A 17,377-nucleotide genomic window follows, 5' to 3' on the forward strand; every position below is an offset into this window, starting at 1 on the left:
AAGCCCAAATGGTTTTATAATTATTGCAAGCTTTCAAAAAAAAGGTCATTCCCATCAAATTAAAAGAAACAGCTAAATCAAAATCTTAACAAATATAGCCAAAAACTATGGATAAAAAGAGAAATCTAAATAAAATACTAATAAACATCATCAGAAAGGATGACTTAATACATTACAGGTCAAAGAGCCAAAAGAGCACCGTTTCAAACTTCATTGGGTGGGAAGGTGAGGGAAGGAGGCAGAACTAAATTATAAGACCGCAATATTGGGTATGCGAAAGGGTGATCAGTGCTACAGCATTCTAAGGTTGACTTTAATGTTCATGGAAAAGGGGAAAGAATAATTATCTTTAGAATTTAGTCAAGCAGTTATGTTTAAACCTAAAATAAATCTTTAGAACAATCAAAACGGAAATTTTGATCAATCCAACAGTAGACAGAACAGGAAAGAAAAAATACATGCAGGTTATCTAATGATAAAAAATTAATTGACCGGGAAAACATAACTCAAAAGAACTTAAAGTTATATAAAGAAAAGATTTACAGAACTTGACAGTTCCACAATCATTATGGGGAGTTTTAACATTCTGCTCTCAGAAACTGATAGATGAAACATTATAGACGGAAGTGTTTTTAGCAAGCGTTTGGAGAAGACATTTAACAGGCACCACCAATCACTCTATCAACTTTCCTTGTGTCTGGCTTTGCTCAAACACTTGGGATACAGCAATAAACAAAACAAAATCCCTAACTTTACAAAACTACATTGTAATGAGAAGAAACAGACAACTGTAAACAAGTAAAACACACACAGTATCAGGTAAAGTCCTAAATAAAAGAATAAAGCAAAGAACGGGGACTAAATACCATTTTTCAATAAGAAATTGATAAAGCAATATTTATAAGATAAAAATGTATAAAATAAAGAAAGTCCCGTGAATAAGGAGGCATTTCAGCAGAGATCTGAAGCAGAACAGAGAGCAAATCATGTGGGTAATCCGGGAGAAGAGCATTTCGTAGATGGAACAGCAAAGTGTCAAATTCTTGAGATCAGAGTGTTGAAAGAGCACCAAGGATGCATCATGGCTGCAGGAGACTGAGTGAGGGGGAAAGTAGGAAAATACGAAGCATAAGAAATTTAAAAAAAAATAAGAGATTAGTTCATTTAGAAATCTGTAGAGCAACCGAGGGACCAGGGACAGAGAGAGACCAGAAATTCTTCAAATAATCCCAACATACAGCTGCAATGGGGATAGACAATAATTCAAGAGATATTATGAGTAAAGTGCATCTAAAGTAGTATCATAAAATCTTGATATAAGGACTTTGGTTCAACTTGCTACTCAACGCATGAATTTCTCCTGTAACACCCCAGACCAGACATCCGGCCTCTACTTCACCCATTTCCTCAATATACAATGTATAACAATAATCCCTGAATGGAAATTATGAATAAGAGACATTCATCAAACTTAAAGAATGCGTACATGTGAAAAAACAAAAAGAAAACAATGTCTCAAGTACAGTAAAAGCAAAAAAATAAATAGGGTTAGTTGAGAAAATAGAGACCACTAATGGCTGGTAAAGGATGAGTAAAATTTCAGACTGGGGAAAGAGAGGAGAGACAAGTAATTCAGGTAGTAGAAACAGCTCAAGCAGTTAAGAGGTGTGGGTAAAACTCAGCCATGTTCAGATGAGAGCAAATAAGGTGTTGAAAAGGTAAGACGGTCTCAGGATATGGAAAGGACTCAAACATCAAGCTAAGAAATTTGAACACAATTCAGCAGAGAGGCTCTGAAAGTTTTACAGCAAAAAATTTATTAGAATCAGTTATACACTGGAAAAAATAACACCATTAGTTTAATAATCCAGTTTAGGAAATGAGACATAAAAGAGCAGCTCAATGGGTATCCCACTCCATTGTAAAGCACTCAAATAGTCAGTCACTAGGTTTGTTCTGTTTTTAACTCAAAGTCAAAATCTTACTATTCAACCAGTTACCACTACTGAATATTTTGATCAAAGAGTCTGCAGACAAATCCTGATCAAATGGGAGAAAATGCAGAACAGAATTTCAAAGTCCCATGGAATCCAGACTTTCTAGAGCCATGGAGGCTGGATGAACCCCTGAAATGACTGCTCTGAGATAATCTTTAAACTTTAAACCTTAAGCCAAAAATATCCCCTGAAGTCTTCTTAAAACCAAACAACAGTTTAACTTAACTAGTAAAGAATATCTGCCTTGAGCACTGCACTCTTTTAAGAACTATTTAATTGGCATAACATAGTTTATGAAGAAAATGGTCTACATCCTACTTTTGAGTAATGTTTAGGGTCTTAAAAGCTTGTAAGCGGCCATCTAACATATGTCTACTGGTTCACCCCATCTGGAACAAGTGAGAACGAAGAAAACCAAAGACACAAGGGAAAGATTAGTCCAAAGGACTAATCGACCACAATGACCACAGCCTCCACCAGACTAAGTCTAGCACAACTAGATGGTGCCTGGCTACCACCACTGACTGCTCTGACAGGAATAACCATAGAGGATCCTGGACAGAGTGGAAGAAAAATGTAGAACAAAATTCTAACTCACAGAAAAAAGACCAGACTTACAGGTCTGACAGAGACTGGAGAAACCCCAAGTATATGACCCCCAGACACCCTTTTAACTCAGTACCGAAGTCACTCCTGAGGTTCACCCTTCATCCAAAGATTAGACAGGCCTATAAAACAAATAAAATACATAGTTCAACCATGTATACAAGACTAAATGGGCACGCCAGACCAGCGGCAAGGACGAGAAGGCAGGAGGAGACAGGAAAGCTGGACAAATGGAAATAGGAAACTCAAGGCAGAGAAGGGGGAGAGTGTTGACAAATTATGGGGTTGGCAACCAATGTCACAAAACAATTTGTGTATTAACTGTTTAATGAGAAACTAATTTGCTCTGTAAACTTTCATCTAAAGCACAATTTAAAGAGAGAACTGTCTATACGCGATCAAACTGACAATAGCAACTCAAAAGGTTAGACAGAAACCTTAGGGGGCAGTGAGTTTATGTTAATGGGGGAGGAAAACTTCAGGAAAAAAGGTGAGAATACTTGCACACGAAAGACTGTAATCAATGGCACTGAATTGTATGCATAGAAATTGCTGAACTGGTGTATGTTCCTTAGTATACGTTCTCAATAACAAAAAATAAATCATATTTTAAAATCTGACCATTCATATATTCAATAAATACTTGAGCGTCAGATATGTCCAGTTCTTGGCATGACAATAACTTTGAATTTAGTGGTCCCGGTTCTGTGCTCTAGAATATTGGTTCTCATTTGGGAGGCAATTTTTGCCCCCAAAAAACACTAGCCAATGTCTGGAGACATTTTTGATCATCACAAAGGAGGGAGGTGTGTCACAGGCATCTACTGGATTGAGGCCAGGAATGCTGCTAAACATCCTATAATGCACAGGGCAGCCTCCACAACAAAGAATAATCTGGCCCAAAATGTCAATTGTGCCAAGGTTAAGAAACTCTGCTCTAGAGCAACACAATTCCACAGTAACTGTTAGATAAGTTTTAGTTCCATTTTCTACTTCTATTTTACAATCAAACCCAAACCAAACCCACTGCCTTTAAGACAGAGTAGAAGTATACCACAGGGTTTCCAAGGCTGTAAATCTTCATGGGAGCAGACTGCCACATCTTTCTCCTGTGGAGTGGCTGGTGGGTTCCAACCGCCAACTTTTTGGTTAGCAGCCAAGCACTTAACCACTGTGCCACCAAGATTCCTCTATACTACAACACCTGTTGCCATAGAGCCGGTTCTGACCCACAGCAGCCCTAAAGGACAGAGTACAACTGCCCCATAGGGTTTCCAAGGAGCAGCTGGTGGATTTGAACTGCCAACATTTTGGTTAGCGCCGTATCACTTAACCACTGTGCCACAAGGGCTCCTCCCTTCAGAGGCCTCAAAATATCTTAAGAAATGCTTAATGTCATTTTAATAATTTTTCAAGTAGAACTAAACATACCATGAATCTTGAGATTTGGCTACATATTTTTTATAAACTACATTTATTTTATAATAACGTTCAGAAACAAAACTATCTTCCTCTCCCCCTCCCGATATCACAATGTTCTCAAAAGTCAAGCTAAAGGCTTTGAGTAATCTTTGATCATTCCTTTTCCTTGGGTCTCCTATACACAATTAATCACCACATTTTGTCAGTTCTTTCTATGTAAACGCCTAGCATTCCAATGCATCCTTTCTATTCCCACTGCCATTATATGAAAAATTTTATCAGTCAGTTTCCCTGGAGCTCTCTGTGCGTCTGTGTCTTGCTTCCACTGTATCCTACTCACTGATATCACGTTGTTCACCTGCTCAAAAACCCGTAAGGACTGTTGTTGTTAGTTGCCTTTGAGTCAGTAAGGCTCAAATCCTGATACTTGGCATTTAAGGCCTTTTGTCAACAACTAGCCACAATCTAATTTCTAGCTCTTTTCCCTACTGCTTCCCTCAAGAATATCCTTTTCACCAAAATGACTTATTCTGGGGCACACGAACAATTTTCCCACATCAGAGAAATCAAAAAGCTACTGAGGCTTCAATCAGAGATACACTTCACCTCAGAATAGCAATAAAGGATCAACTTATAGGGAAACCTGATCTACCCAGAGCTCTCTAAATGAGAGAGAATTCCCTGCCACATGTCGCGGTTCTCCCGTACACCTCTTTGAGCTCATCTGACCCTTCCAATGCGCCATCTTTTCAAACACTTCTCAGAAGCACAGAGTCACCTACCACCTCTACCACCACCACTACCTCCACCTGCCCCGCCCCACCCCACCAAATTCCTGTGGCTCTTGGGCCATTTTATTTATTTGGCAATTAAGGTGGATTTCATTTTTCTAGTTTTTTTTTTTCCCCTAATATCCAGACAGCTAAATATATGATCAATTTATTTGTAAGATGAATGGGGAAGGGGGTATACTTACATTCCCAGACCATTTTTCAATGCCTTTTTAAAGACTTTTTTTAATACAATTCCCAGAACTGCCAAAGGAATAGGTAAACAGACACATCCGTGTTTTGCTGTTAAGCATATAAACTGGTACAATTATTCTATAGTGATATTTGTCAATATTAAGAATCTTTAAAGCCTGTATACCCTTTGGCCCAGGAATTCCACTTAGGAATTTATCATAAGTAAATAATTAATAAAAGACTTAGCTATAAGTATATTCATCTGAGGATAACTTTTAATTCTCAAAGACTGGAGGTGAGGGGGATCTTCTGGTCCATCAAGAAGGGACTATTCACGTGAATCATCATTTAAGCAGTGTTATACTCTGCAGCCACTGAAGCGCGATAGTACTGTGGTTATTGACATGGAAGCCTTTTTACAACTATCCTCCTTAAGTGGAAAAATAAAGGCAATATGATCTCATATACCTTATTTCATATTTTTCCGTATAATATAATACATATGCACATATATAATGTGTACATGTAAATGAAATATAAAAACCGAAAAAACCAAACCCAGTGCTGTCGAGTTGATTCCGACTCATAGAGACCCTATAGGACAGAGTAGAACTGCCCCATAGAGTTTCCAAGGAGCACCTGGCGGATGTGAACTGCTGACCCTTTGGTTAGCAGCCGTAGCACTTAACCGCTACGCCACCAGGGTTTCCAAATGAAATATGCTATGTTTATATTCTTAAAATGGGACAAAAAGTTTTTATTTTCTTTGTTGATATCTATAATTTAGCTTTATTAAATTTTTTTCTAATATATAATCAACACTCTTAAGGCGTATTTAACTATAATTGGATGGCCGTCTTAACAAAATCTTAGTAATGTTGGTTTAATGTTTCTGTGGGAAACACATCCTTAGTAGGAATGCTAGAACATCTTCCTACAGTCCAATCAAATAATATACTCAGCCACAGCAGGAATTCTCACTTTGACATCGGCTAGGTAGCTACTGGACCAGAAACCCTAGAAAAGACTGATGATAAAAGACTAAGGGGGAGGACAGGAGACCTGGAAACTCCAGGAGTGGAGGAATTGTACGACCCATGCTATGGAGACTGGTTTGTGTGTGCTGCGCACAAAGCACAGATTTGAATGAGAAGGTGTCATAAAACCAGAAGGGTACTATAACAGAATGTTATAAGCATGAGCTCTACAGGCAGACTGCTTAGGTTCCTTTCCACCTCTGCCTGTTACTAGAAGCGTACTCTTCAGCAAATCACTTAACTTCTTAGAGCACTGGTCTCATCTGTATAATGGGGGCACAGAGCCTACCCCACAGGGTTGTCGTGTTAAAGCAAGCCGAAAATAGTGCCTGGCACTATAGTTAAGTGCTCATTAGTCATCTACAGTGATCATCACTGTTATTCCTATTACTGTAATATGTAGAGCTATGTTGCTATGGGTGCCCTGGTAATACAATGGTTAAAAGCTTGGTTGCTAACCAAAAAGTTGGCAGTTTGAATCCAACAGCAGTTCCTTGGAAGCCCTATGAGGTAGTTCTACACTGTTCTATAGGGTCTCTGTGAGTTAGAATCAACTTGATGGCCACAGGTTTGGTTGTTTTATGCTGCTATGATAGTAACAACAATTTTTCGACCATCAACCACTTTTTTAGACAGTCTCCCTCCTGCCTTCCCAATTGTCCAAACTCTGAAAAGAACAAGAGCTAAAACTCTAGGAGGCGGCCGCGTGAGGTAGACTGGGGTGAGGCAGGGGAGTAGTGAGTTCGTTTTGGATGGGGAGGAAAATCAAATCTGGATAAGCAGTTCAACTCCTCTGTTCCCACAGTGATCTTCATAAAATGTGTTTCTTATGTCATTCACCGGGATAAAATCTTTCAATGTCTCACCATGGCCTTCGGAATTAAATCAAAACTATTCCTAAGACTGACTCAAAACCCGTACCAGCTTGCGCCCATCTCTTGACTCTTCCTCCACCGAGCACACCAAACAGAACTTCTACCACAGTGAATTTCTTCAGGTACAAACTCACTCACTTCCCAAACCTCTGCACATGCTGCTGCTCTGCCTGAAAAGTAACCGCTGTCTCCTCCAGTAGCAAGTTGCTTGCGACCTTCAAAACCACTCTGTCCCAAAGTCCTTTCCGGACCTTCAAGCTAAGCGCCTCTTAGACTGTGCTCTGTACGTGCTTCCCGCTATGTCTGTGAAAGTATCACTCCCACGCTGTCCCACCACTAGCCAGAGAGCTCCGCGAAGGGATCTTGTCGTTATCTGTGTGCTTATCTCCAAACACCTCCCGGCACAGTGCTTGATAGACAAGAAATAAGAAAACCTTATTACTCACAGTTACAAAATGCTAGTGAACTAACTCTTAACATTAAAAATGGGTAAAGACCACCGACTGCTCTGACAGGGATCACAACAGTGTGTCCCAGGCAGAGTGGGAGAAAAATGTAGAACAAAAATTCAGATTCACAAAAAAATACCAGACTTACTGGTCTGACAGAGATCGAGTAGCCCCTGAGGCTATGCCCCTGGACACCCTAACTCAGAACTGCGGCCACTTTCGAAGTCCACCTTTCAGCCAAAGATTAGACGGACTTATAAAACAAACAGTAACACACATGAGGAACATGCTTTTTAGTTCAGTCAAGTATACGAGACCAAACGGTCAACACCTCCCCAAAAGCAATGACAAGAAGGGACAGGAAAACTGGGTGAACGGACACTGAGAACCTAGGGTAAAAAGGAAAGGGGGAAAGTGCTGACACATTGAGGGGATTGCAACTAATGTCATAAAACAACTCCCGTATAAAATTTTCGAATGAAAAACTAATCTGCACTATAAAGTTACAGATTTAACTGTTAAAGGTTTTTAGGAATGATGACGTTATTAGGTTTTTCTTTTTAAACAGTCTTATTTTTTAGGATACATTTTCAAATATTTACAAATGAAACGATATTCTGTCTGAATTTGCTTCAAAATAACATGAGGGAGAAATGAGTAAGAGTATAAATGAAATGAAACACAACAAGATGGGCCATGTGTTGATAATTGTTTAATGTAGGTGATGGGTACTTCAAAAAACCAAGCCTATTGCTGTGGACTCAGTTCTGACTCACAGCAACCCCACGTGCGACAGAGTAGAACTGCGCCTGACAGTGTTCTTGGCTGTCATCTTTACAGAAGGAGATCGCTAGGCCTCTCTTCCATGGCACCACTGGGCAGGTTCGAACCGCCAACCTTTAGGTTAATAGTCAAGCGCAAACCATTTGTGCCACGAACTGATGAGCAATTAGGGGTTCATTACACTACTGTGCATGCATTTGTGTATGGACAAATTCTGCATGAGAAAGCTAAAAAAAAAAAAAACAGGGATGGAAAAGGAATAGGTGACTGTAAGTCTGCTGAATACCAGGCCAAGTGGAGGGAAGAAAGAAAAATCACAGATGTAAGTGGTAGCAACTTGAAAAATCATTTTAGACACAGCATATACCAACAGAAGAAAAACTGGGGGTAGAGGAAAGTGAAGAAGCGTTTAAACACTATTTCCGGCACACTGTGAAAGCAGAGGCTCTGTAGTGAAGACTGCCTAGGTTCAAATCCTGGCTCTAGACTCACTAGTTCTCCGAGCTTTAGTTTTTTCTGATGTTTAAAAAAAAAAAAAAAGGATAATAATACTCTTTACTTCTGAGAACTTTTGTGGAAATTAAAATGAGGTAATATGGTTCTAATATACAGTTCTCCTAAAACAGTACCAAAAAATCCATTGCTGTCCAGTAAATTCCGGCTCATAGCCGCCCTACAAGACAGAGTAGAACTGCCCCGTAGGGTTTTCAAGACTGTAATCTTTACAGAAGCAGACTGCGACATCTTTCTCCCATGGAACCATCAACCTTTTGGTTAGGAGCCAACTGCTTAACCACTGCACTACCAGGGCTCCTTCCTGAAACAGTGCCTGACAGAAACTGACAACAACCTCAGAAACATCTTCCAGCCACTACGCCGAGTGCTATGGCAAAGATTAGCTGGTTACTCCCCAACTCCATTTCCCTTTCCTCCTGGGCATGGTGTAGACTACATTTCCCAACTTCCCTTCCATGGGCCTGAATTCTAGACAATAAAATGTGTGGAAAAGTGGCACATGCCTCTTCGCTACTTGCACGCCCATCCCCAAAACCTCCTGTGTAATCCTGTACCTCTTGTCTCTCCCATCGGCCAGGTGGATTTCTATACCCAGGGCAACCTTGGAAGTCACGTGTTGAAGACACCAGAGACCACATTAGTCTGAGTTCCAGGAAGACTTCATTGAGCATGCAGCTGCAAACCACCACCACCATCTCAACAAATGAACTTTACATGAGCAAGAAATAACCTTTATTTGTGTTAAGCTCTGGAGATTTCAGGATTTATCTGTTCAGCAGCTGGCATAACTTCAATAACACAGTACTTTTTATGAGCTCTTCACAACAATCATTACTCCTCATTTTACAGATAGGAAAAACGAAGCGTGGAGAGATCAAGATCACACAATTATTAAGTACTGAACCCAGGATTTGAACCAGCAATGGCTTAATATAAAGTTCATACTCTGAACTGTCTTCCAAGATTGTAAGGCCAGCAAAAAGAACCAACATTTCTAACTTCTTGTTGTTAGGTACCATCAAGTCGGTTCCGACTCATAGTGACCTTATGTACAACAGGACAAAACACTGCCCCGTCTTGCGCCATCTCACAATTATTGCCATGTTTGGCCCACTGATGCAGCCACTGTGTCAATCCATTTCCTTGAAGGTCTTCCTCTTTTTTTTTTTTTTTTTATAACTTTTATTAAGCTTCAAGTGAACGTTTACAAATCCAATCAGTCTGTCACATATAAGTTTACATACATCTCACTCCCTACTCCCACTTGCTCTCCCCCTCTTGAGTCAACCCTTTTAGTCTCTCCTTTCTTGACAATTTTGCTGGCTTCCCTCTCTCTCTCTATCCTCCCATCCCCCTCCAGACAAGAGTTGCTAACACAATCTCAAGTGTCCACCTGATATAATTAGCACACTCTTCATCAGCGTCTCTCTCCCACCCGCTGACCAGTCCCTTTCATGTCTGATGAGTTGTCTTCGGGGATGGTTCCTGTCCTGTGCCCACAGAAGGTCTGGGGACCATGGCCGCCAGGATTCCTCTAGTCTCAGTCAGACCATTGAGTTTGGTCTTTTTATGAGAATTTGGGGTCTGTATCCCACTGATCTCCTGCTCCCTCAGGGGTCCTCTGCTGTGCTCCCTGTCAGGGCAGTCATTGACTGTGGCTGGGCACCAACTAGTTCTTCTGGTCTCAGGATGATGTAGGTCTCTGGTTCATGTGGCCCTTTCTGTCTCTTGGGCTCTTAGTTGTCCTGTGGCATTGGTGTTCTTCATTTTCCTTTGCTCCAGGTGGGTTGAGACCAATTGATGCATCTTAGATGGCCGCTTGTTAGCATTTAAGACCCCAGAGATGCCACATTTCAAAGTGGGATGCAGAGTGATTTCATAATAGAATTATTTTGCCAATTGACTTAGAAGTCCCCGCAAACCATGTTCCCCAGACCCCCGCGCTTGCTCCGCTGACCTTTGAAGCATTCATTTTATCCCGGAAACTTCTTTACTTTTGGTCCAGTCCAACTGAGCTGACCTTCCATGTATTGAGTGTTGTCTTTCCCTTCACCTAAAGCAGTTCTTATCTACTGATTAATCAATAAAAAACCCTCTCCCACCCTCCCTCCCTCCCCCCTCGTAACCACAAAAGTTTGTGTTCTTCTCAGGTTTACTATTTCTCAAGATTTTATAATAGTGGTCTTATACAATATTTGTCCTTTTGCCTCTGACTAATTTCGCTCAGCATAATGCCTTCCAGGTTCCTCCATGTTATGAAATGTTTCAGAGATTCGTCACTGTTCTTTATCGATGCGTAGTATTCCATTGTGTGAATATACCACAATTTATTGATGGACACCTTGGTTGCTTCCAACTTTTTGCTATTGTAAACAGAGCTGCAATAAACATGGGTGTGCATACATCTGTTTGTATGAAGGCTCTTGTATCTCTAGGGTATATTCCTAGGAGTGGGATTTCTGGGTTGTATGGTAGTTCTATTTCTAACTGTTTAAGATAACGCCAGATAGATTTCCAAAGTGGTTGTACCATTTTACATTCCCACCAGCAGTGTATAAGAGTTCCAATCTCTCCGCAGCCTCTCCAACATTTATTATTTTGTGTTTTTTGGATTAATGCCAGCCTTGCTGGTGTGAGATAAAATCTCATCGTAGTTTTAATTTGCATTTCTCTAATGGCTAATGATCGAGAGCATTTTCTCATGTATCTGTTAGCTGCCTGAATATCTTCTTTAGTGAAATGTGTGTTCATATCCTTTGCCCACTTCTTGATTGGGTTGCTTGTCTTTTTGTGGTTGAGTTTTGACAGAATCATGTAGATTTTAGAGATTAGGCGCTGGTCAGAGATGTCATAGCTGAAAATTCCTTCCCAATCTGTAGGTGGTCTTTTTACCCTTTTGGAGAAGTCTTTAGATGAGCATAGGTGTTTGATTTTTAGGAGCTCCCAGTTATCGGGTTTCTCTTCATCATTTTTGGTAATGTTTTGTATTCTGTTTATACCTTGTATTAGGGCTCCTAGGGTTGTCCCTATTTTTTCTTCCATGATCTTTATCGTTTTAGTCTTTATGTTTAGGTCTTTGATCCACTTGGAGTTAGTTTTTGTGCATGGTGTGAGGTATGGGTCCTGTTTCATTCTTTTGCAAATGGATATCCAGTTATGCCAGCACCATTTGTTAAAAAGGCTATCTTTTCCCCAATTAATTGACACTGGTCCTTTGTCAAATATCAGCTGCTCATACGTGGATGGATCTATGTCTGGGTTCTCAATTCTGTTCCATTGGTCTATGTGCCTGTTGTTGTACCAGTACCAGGCTGTTTTGACTACTGTGGCTGTATAATAGGTTCTGAAGTCAGGTAAAGTGAGGCCTCCCACTTTCTTCTTCTTTTTCAGTAGTGCTTTGCTTACCCGGGGCTTCTTTCCCTTCCATATGAAATTGGTGATTTGTTTCTCTATCCCCTTAAAATATGACATTGGAATTTGGATCGGAAGTGCGTTAAATGTATAGATGGCTTTTGGTAGAATAGACATTTTTACTATGTTAAGTCTTCCTATCCATGAGCAGGATATGTTTTTCCACTTAAGTATGTCTTTTTGAATTTCTTGTAGTAGAGCTTTGTAGTTTTCTTTGTATAGGTCTTTTACATCCTTGGTAAGATTTATTCCTAAGTAATCTTATCTTCTTGGGGGCTACTGTGAATGGTATTGATTTGGTTATTTCCTCTTCGGTGTTCTTTTTGTTGATGTAGAGGAATCCAAGTGATTTTCGTAGGTTTATTTTATAACCTGAGACTCTGCCAAACTCTTCTATTAGTTTCAGTAGTTTTCTGCAGGATTCCTTAGGGTCTTCTGTGTATATAATCATGTCATCTGCAAATAGTGATAACTTTACTTCTTCCTTGCCAATCCGGATACCTTTTATTTCTTTGTCTAGCCTAATTGCCCTGGCTAGGTCTTCCAGCACGATGTTGAATAAGAGCGGTGATAAAGGGCATCCTTGTCTGGTTCCCGTTCTCAAGGGAAATGCTTTCAGGTTCTCTCCATTTAGAGTGATATTGGCTGTTGGCTTTGCATTTTTTTTTTTTTTCAGATGCCCTTTATTATGTTGAGGAATTTTCCTTCAATTCCTATTTTGGTAAGAGTTTTTATCATGAATGGGTGTTGGACTTTGTCAAATGCCTTTTCTGCATCAATTGATAAGATCATGTGGTTTTTGTCTTTTGTTTTATTTATGTGATGGATTACATTAATGGTTTTTCTGATATTAAACCAGCCTTGCATACCTGGTATAAATCCCACTTGATCAGGGTGAATTATTTTTTTGATGTGTTGTTGGATTCTATTGGCTAGAATTTTGTTGAGGATTTTTGCATCAATGTTCATGAGGGATATAGGTCTAAAATTTTCTTTTTTTGTAATGTCTTTACCTGGTTTTGGTATCAGGGAGATGGTGGCTTCATAGAATGAGTTGGGCAGTATTTCATCCTTTTCTATGCTTTGAAATACCTTCAGTAGTAGTGGTGTTAACTCTTCTCTGAAAGTTTGGTAGAACTCTGCAGTGAAGCCGTCCGGGCCAGGGCTTTTTTTTGTTGGGAGTTTTTTGATTACCGTTTCAATCTCTTTTTTTGTTATGGGTCTATTTAGTTGTTCTACTTCTGAATGTGTTAGTTTAGGTAGGTAGTGTTTTTCCAGGAATTCATCCATTTCTCCTAGGTTTTCAAATTTGTCAGAGTACAATTTTTCATAATAATCTGAAATGATTCTTTTAATTTCATTTGGTTCTGTTGTGATGTGGTCCTTCTCATTTCTTATTCGGGTTATTTGTTTCCTTTCCTGTATTTCTTTAGTCAGTCTAGCCAATGGTTTATCAATTTTGTTAATTTTTTCAAAGAACCAGCTTTTGGCTTTGTTAATTCTTTCGATTGTTTTTCTGTTCTCTAATTCATTTAGTTCAGCTCTAATTTTTATTATTTGTTTTCTTCTGGTGCCTGATGGATTCTTTTGTTGCTCACTTTCTATTTGTTCAAGTTGTAGGGACAGTTCTCTGATTTTGGCTCTTTCTTCTTTTTGTATGTGTGCATTTATTGATATAAATTGGCCTCTGAGCACTGCTTTTGCTGTGTCCCAGAGGTTTTGATAGGAAGTATTTTCATTCTCGTTGCTTTCTATGAATTTCCTTATTCCCTCCTTGATGTCTTCTATAACCCGGTCTTTTTTCAGGAGGATATTGTTCATTTTCCAAGTATTTGATTTCTTTTCCCTAGTTTTTCTGTTATTGATCTCTAGTTTTATTGCCTTGTGGTCTGAGAAGATGCTTTGTAATATTTCGATGTTTTGGACTCTGCAAAGGTTTGTTTTATGACCTAATATGTGGTCTATTCTAGAGAATGTTCCATGTGCGCTAGAAAAAAAAGTATATTTTGCAGCCGTTGGGTGGAGAGTTCTGTATAAGTCAATGAGGTCAAGTTGGTTGATTGTTGTAATTAGATCTTCCGTGTCTCTATTGAGCTTCTTACCGGATGTCCTGTCCTTGTCCGAAAGTGGTGTGTTGAAGTCTCCTACTATAATTGTGGAGGTATCTATCTCACTTTTCAATTCTGTTAAAATTTGATTTATGTATCTTGCAGCCCTGTCATTGGGTGCATATATATTTAATATGGTTATGTCTTCCTGATCAATTGTCCCTTTTATCATTATATAGTGTCCTTCTTTATCCTTTGTGGTGGATTTAAGTCTAAAGTCTATTTTGTCAGAAATTAATATTGCTACTCCTCTTCTTTTTTGCTTATTGTTTGCTTGATATACTTTTTTCCATCCTTTGAGTTTTAGTTTGTTTGTGTCTCTAAGTCTAAGGTGTGTCTCTTGTAGGCAGCATATAGATGGATCGTGTTTCTTTATCCAGTCTGTGACTCTCTGTCTCTTTCTTGGTGCATTTAGTCCATTTACATTCAGGGTTATTATAGATAAATAAGTTTTTAGTGCTGTCATTTTGATGCCTTTTTATGTGTGTTGTTGACAATTTCATTTTTCCACATACTTTTTTGTGCTGAGGCGTTTTTCTTAGTAAATTGTGAGAGCCTCATTTTCATAGTGTTTGACTTTATGTTAGTTGAGTCGTTACGTTTTTCTTGGCTTTTATCTTGAGTTATGGAGTTGTTATACCTCTTTGTGGTTACCTTATTATTTACCCCTATTTTTCTAAGTAAAAACCTAACTTGTATTGTTCTATATCGCCTTGTATCACTCTCCATATGGCAGTTGAATGCCTCCTGTATTTAGTCCCTCTTTTTGATTATTGTGATCTCTTACCTATTGACTTCCATGATTCCCTGTTACGTGTATTTTTTTTTTAATTAATCTTAATTTGTTTGTTTTTGTGATTTTCCTATTTGAGTTGATATCATGACGTTCTGTTTTGTGACCTTGTGTTGTGCTGATATCTGATATTATTGGTTTTCTGACCAAACAATATCCTTTAGTATTTCTTGTAGCTTTGGTTTGGTTTTTGTAAATTCTCTAAACTTGTGTTTGTCTGTAAACATCTTAATTTCGCCTTCATATTTCAGAGAGAGTTTTGCTGGATATATGATCCTTGGCTGGCAGTTTTTCTCCTTCAGTGTTCTGTATATGTCGTCCCATTCCCTTCTTGCCTGGCATGGTTTCTGCTGAGTAGTCTGAACTTATTCTTATTGATTCTCCCTTGAAGGAAACCTTTCTTTTCTCCCTGGCTGCTTTTAAAATTTTCTGTTTATCTTTGGTTTTGGTGAGTTTGATGATAATATGTCTTGGTGTTTTTCTTTTTGGATCAATCTTAAATGGGGTTCAACGAGCATCTTGGATAGATATCCTTTCGTTTTTCATGATGTCAGGGAAGTTTTCTGTTAGGAGTTCTTCAACTATTTTCTCTGTGTTTTCTGTCTCCCCTCCCTGTTCTGGGACTCCAATCACCCGCAGGTTATCCTTCTTGATAGAGTCCCACATAATTCTTAGGGTTTCTTCACTTTTTTTAATTCTTTCATCTGATTTTTTTTCAGCTATGTTGGTGTTGATTCCCTGGTCCTCCAGATGTCCCAGTCTGCATTCTAATTGCTCGAGTCTGCTCCTCTGACTTCCTAGTGCGTTGTCTAATTCTGTAATTTTATTGTTAATCTTTTGGATTTCTACATGTTGTCTCTCTATGGATTCTTGCAACTTATTAATTTTTCCACTATGTTCTTGAATAATTTTTTTGAGTTCTTCAACAGTTTTATCGGTGTGTTCCTTGGCTTTTTCTGCAGTTATCCTAATTTCATTTGTGGTATCTTTAAGCATTCTATAAATTAGTTTTTTATATTCTGTATCTGATAATTCCAGGATTGTATCTTCATTTGGGAAAGATTTTGATTCTTTTGTTTGGGGGGGTTGGAGAAGCTGTCATGGTCTGCTTCTTTAAGTGGTTTGATATGGATTGTTGTCTCCGAGCCATCACTGGGAAACTAGTTTTTCCAGAAAATCCGCTAAAAAAAAATGCAGTCAGATCCCTATCAGAGTTCTCCCTCTGGCTCAGGCTATTGGGATGTCAATGAAGCCGCCTGGGGAGGGTGGGGGAGGGAACAGAGAGATACGAGAGTAGCACCTCAGAATATAGCCAGAGTTGCTTGTCTTGCTTGGAATGGCTATTATATCTGAGATTCCCGCGGGCGCGTCGCCTATGTGTGCTGGCTGTGTGGAGATTGCCCCCGGGGGGTCTGGCCCGCTGGAGTCACGGTCAGATCCTCCGCTTCCAGCCCCACGCCCAGCGTCAAGGCTCCCCTACTGGGAGGGTGCACTCTCGACTCCAAAATCAGTCGCTGTCTCCCGGGGACTACTCGTCCCTCCAGCCGCGTGGCCGTGCCCCCTCCCGCGAACCAGTTGGGCCTCCTCCCGGGGTTAGTTCAGATGGGTGGAGCAGGTCCCCGTGCTTGTGCTGTGACCGAGTGTCCCGGCTGGGACGCTGTTCTCCCCGCTCCAATACCAGTCGCTGCCTCCTGGGGACTTTTCCTATCGGCTGCGTCCCACGCCGCCCACGTGACCCGGCTGGGCCCCTTCCCGGGGTTAGTTCAGGGGGGTGGAGCAGCTCTCTGTGTTTATGCCATACCTGCGTCCAGTCCAAATCCCGGCGGGATGGTTCTCCGGCTGGGACACTGCTCTTCCTGCTCCAAGACCAGTCACTGCCTCCCGGGGACTTCTACTGGCTGTGTCCCATGCCACCCACGGAACCGGCTGGTCGCCCTCCCGGGGTTAGTTCAGGGGGGTGGAGCAGCTCTCTGTGCTTGTGCCGTACCTGACTGGTACGCTGGCTCCAGGCTCTGGAAACAATCGCTGCTTCCCCGTATTAGTTCGTTCTCCGTCTCTAAATCTGTGTTTGTTGTTCAGGGTTCGTAGATTGTTATGTATGTGATCGATTCACTTGTTTTTCCGTGTCTTTGTTGTAAGAGGGATCCGAGGTAGCATCTGCCTAGTCCGCCATGTTGGCTCCGCCCCCTCGAAGGTCTTCCTCTTTTTCACTACTCCTCTACTTTACCAAGTATGATGTGCTTCTCCAAGGGCTGGTACCTCCTGATAACACATCCAAAACATGTGAGATTAAGTCTCACCATCCTCACTTTTAAGGAACATTCTGACTGTACTTCTTCCAAGACAGATTTGTTTTTTCCTCTGGTAGCCCATGGCATATCTAATATTCCCTGCCAACACCATAACTCAAAGGCA

General features: G+C 40.3%; 1 protein-coding gene across 15 annotated transcripts in view; it reads right to left on the reverse strand.

Annotated features, from left to right (window-relative positions):
- Positions 1-17,377, reverse strand: part of KMT2C (lysine methyltransferase 2C) — a 395,919-nt gene that overhangs the window by 313,286 nt on the left and 65,256 nt on the right. The gene's annotated exons all lie outside the window — the stretch shown is intronic.

The sequence above is a fragment of the Loxodonta africana genome, chromosome 22 (genome assembly GCF_030014295.1).
Source record: "Loxodonta africana isolate mLoxAfr1 chromosome 22, mLoxAfr1.hap2, whole genome shotgun sequence".
In the NCBI taxonomy this organism is placed as follows: domain Eukaryota; kingdom Metazoa; phylum Chordata; class Mammalia; order Proboscidea; family Elephantidae; genus Loxodonta; species Loxodonta africana.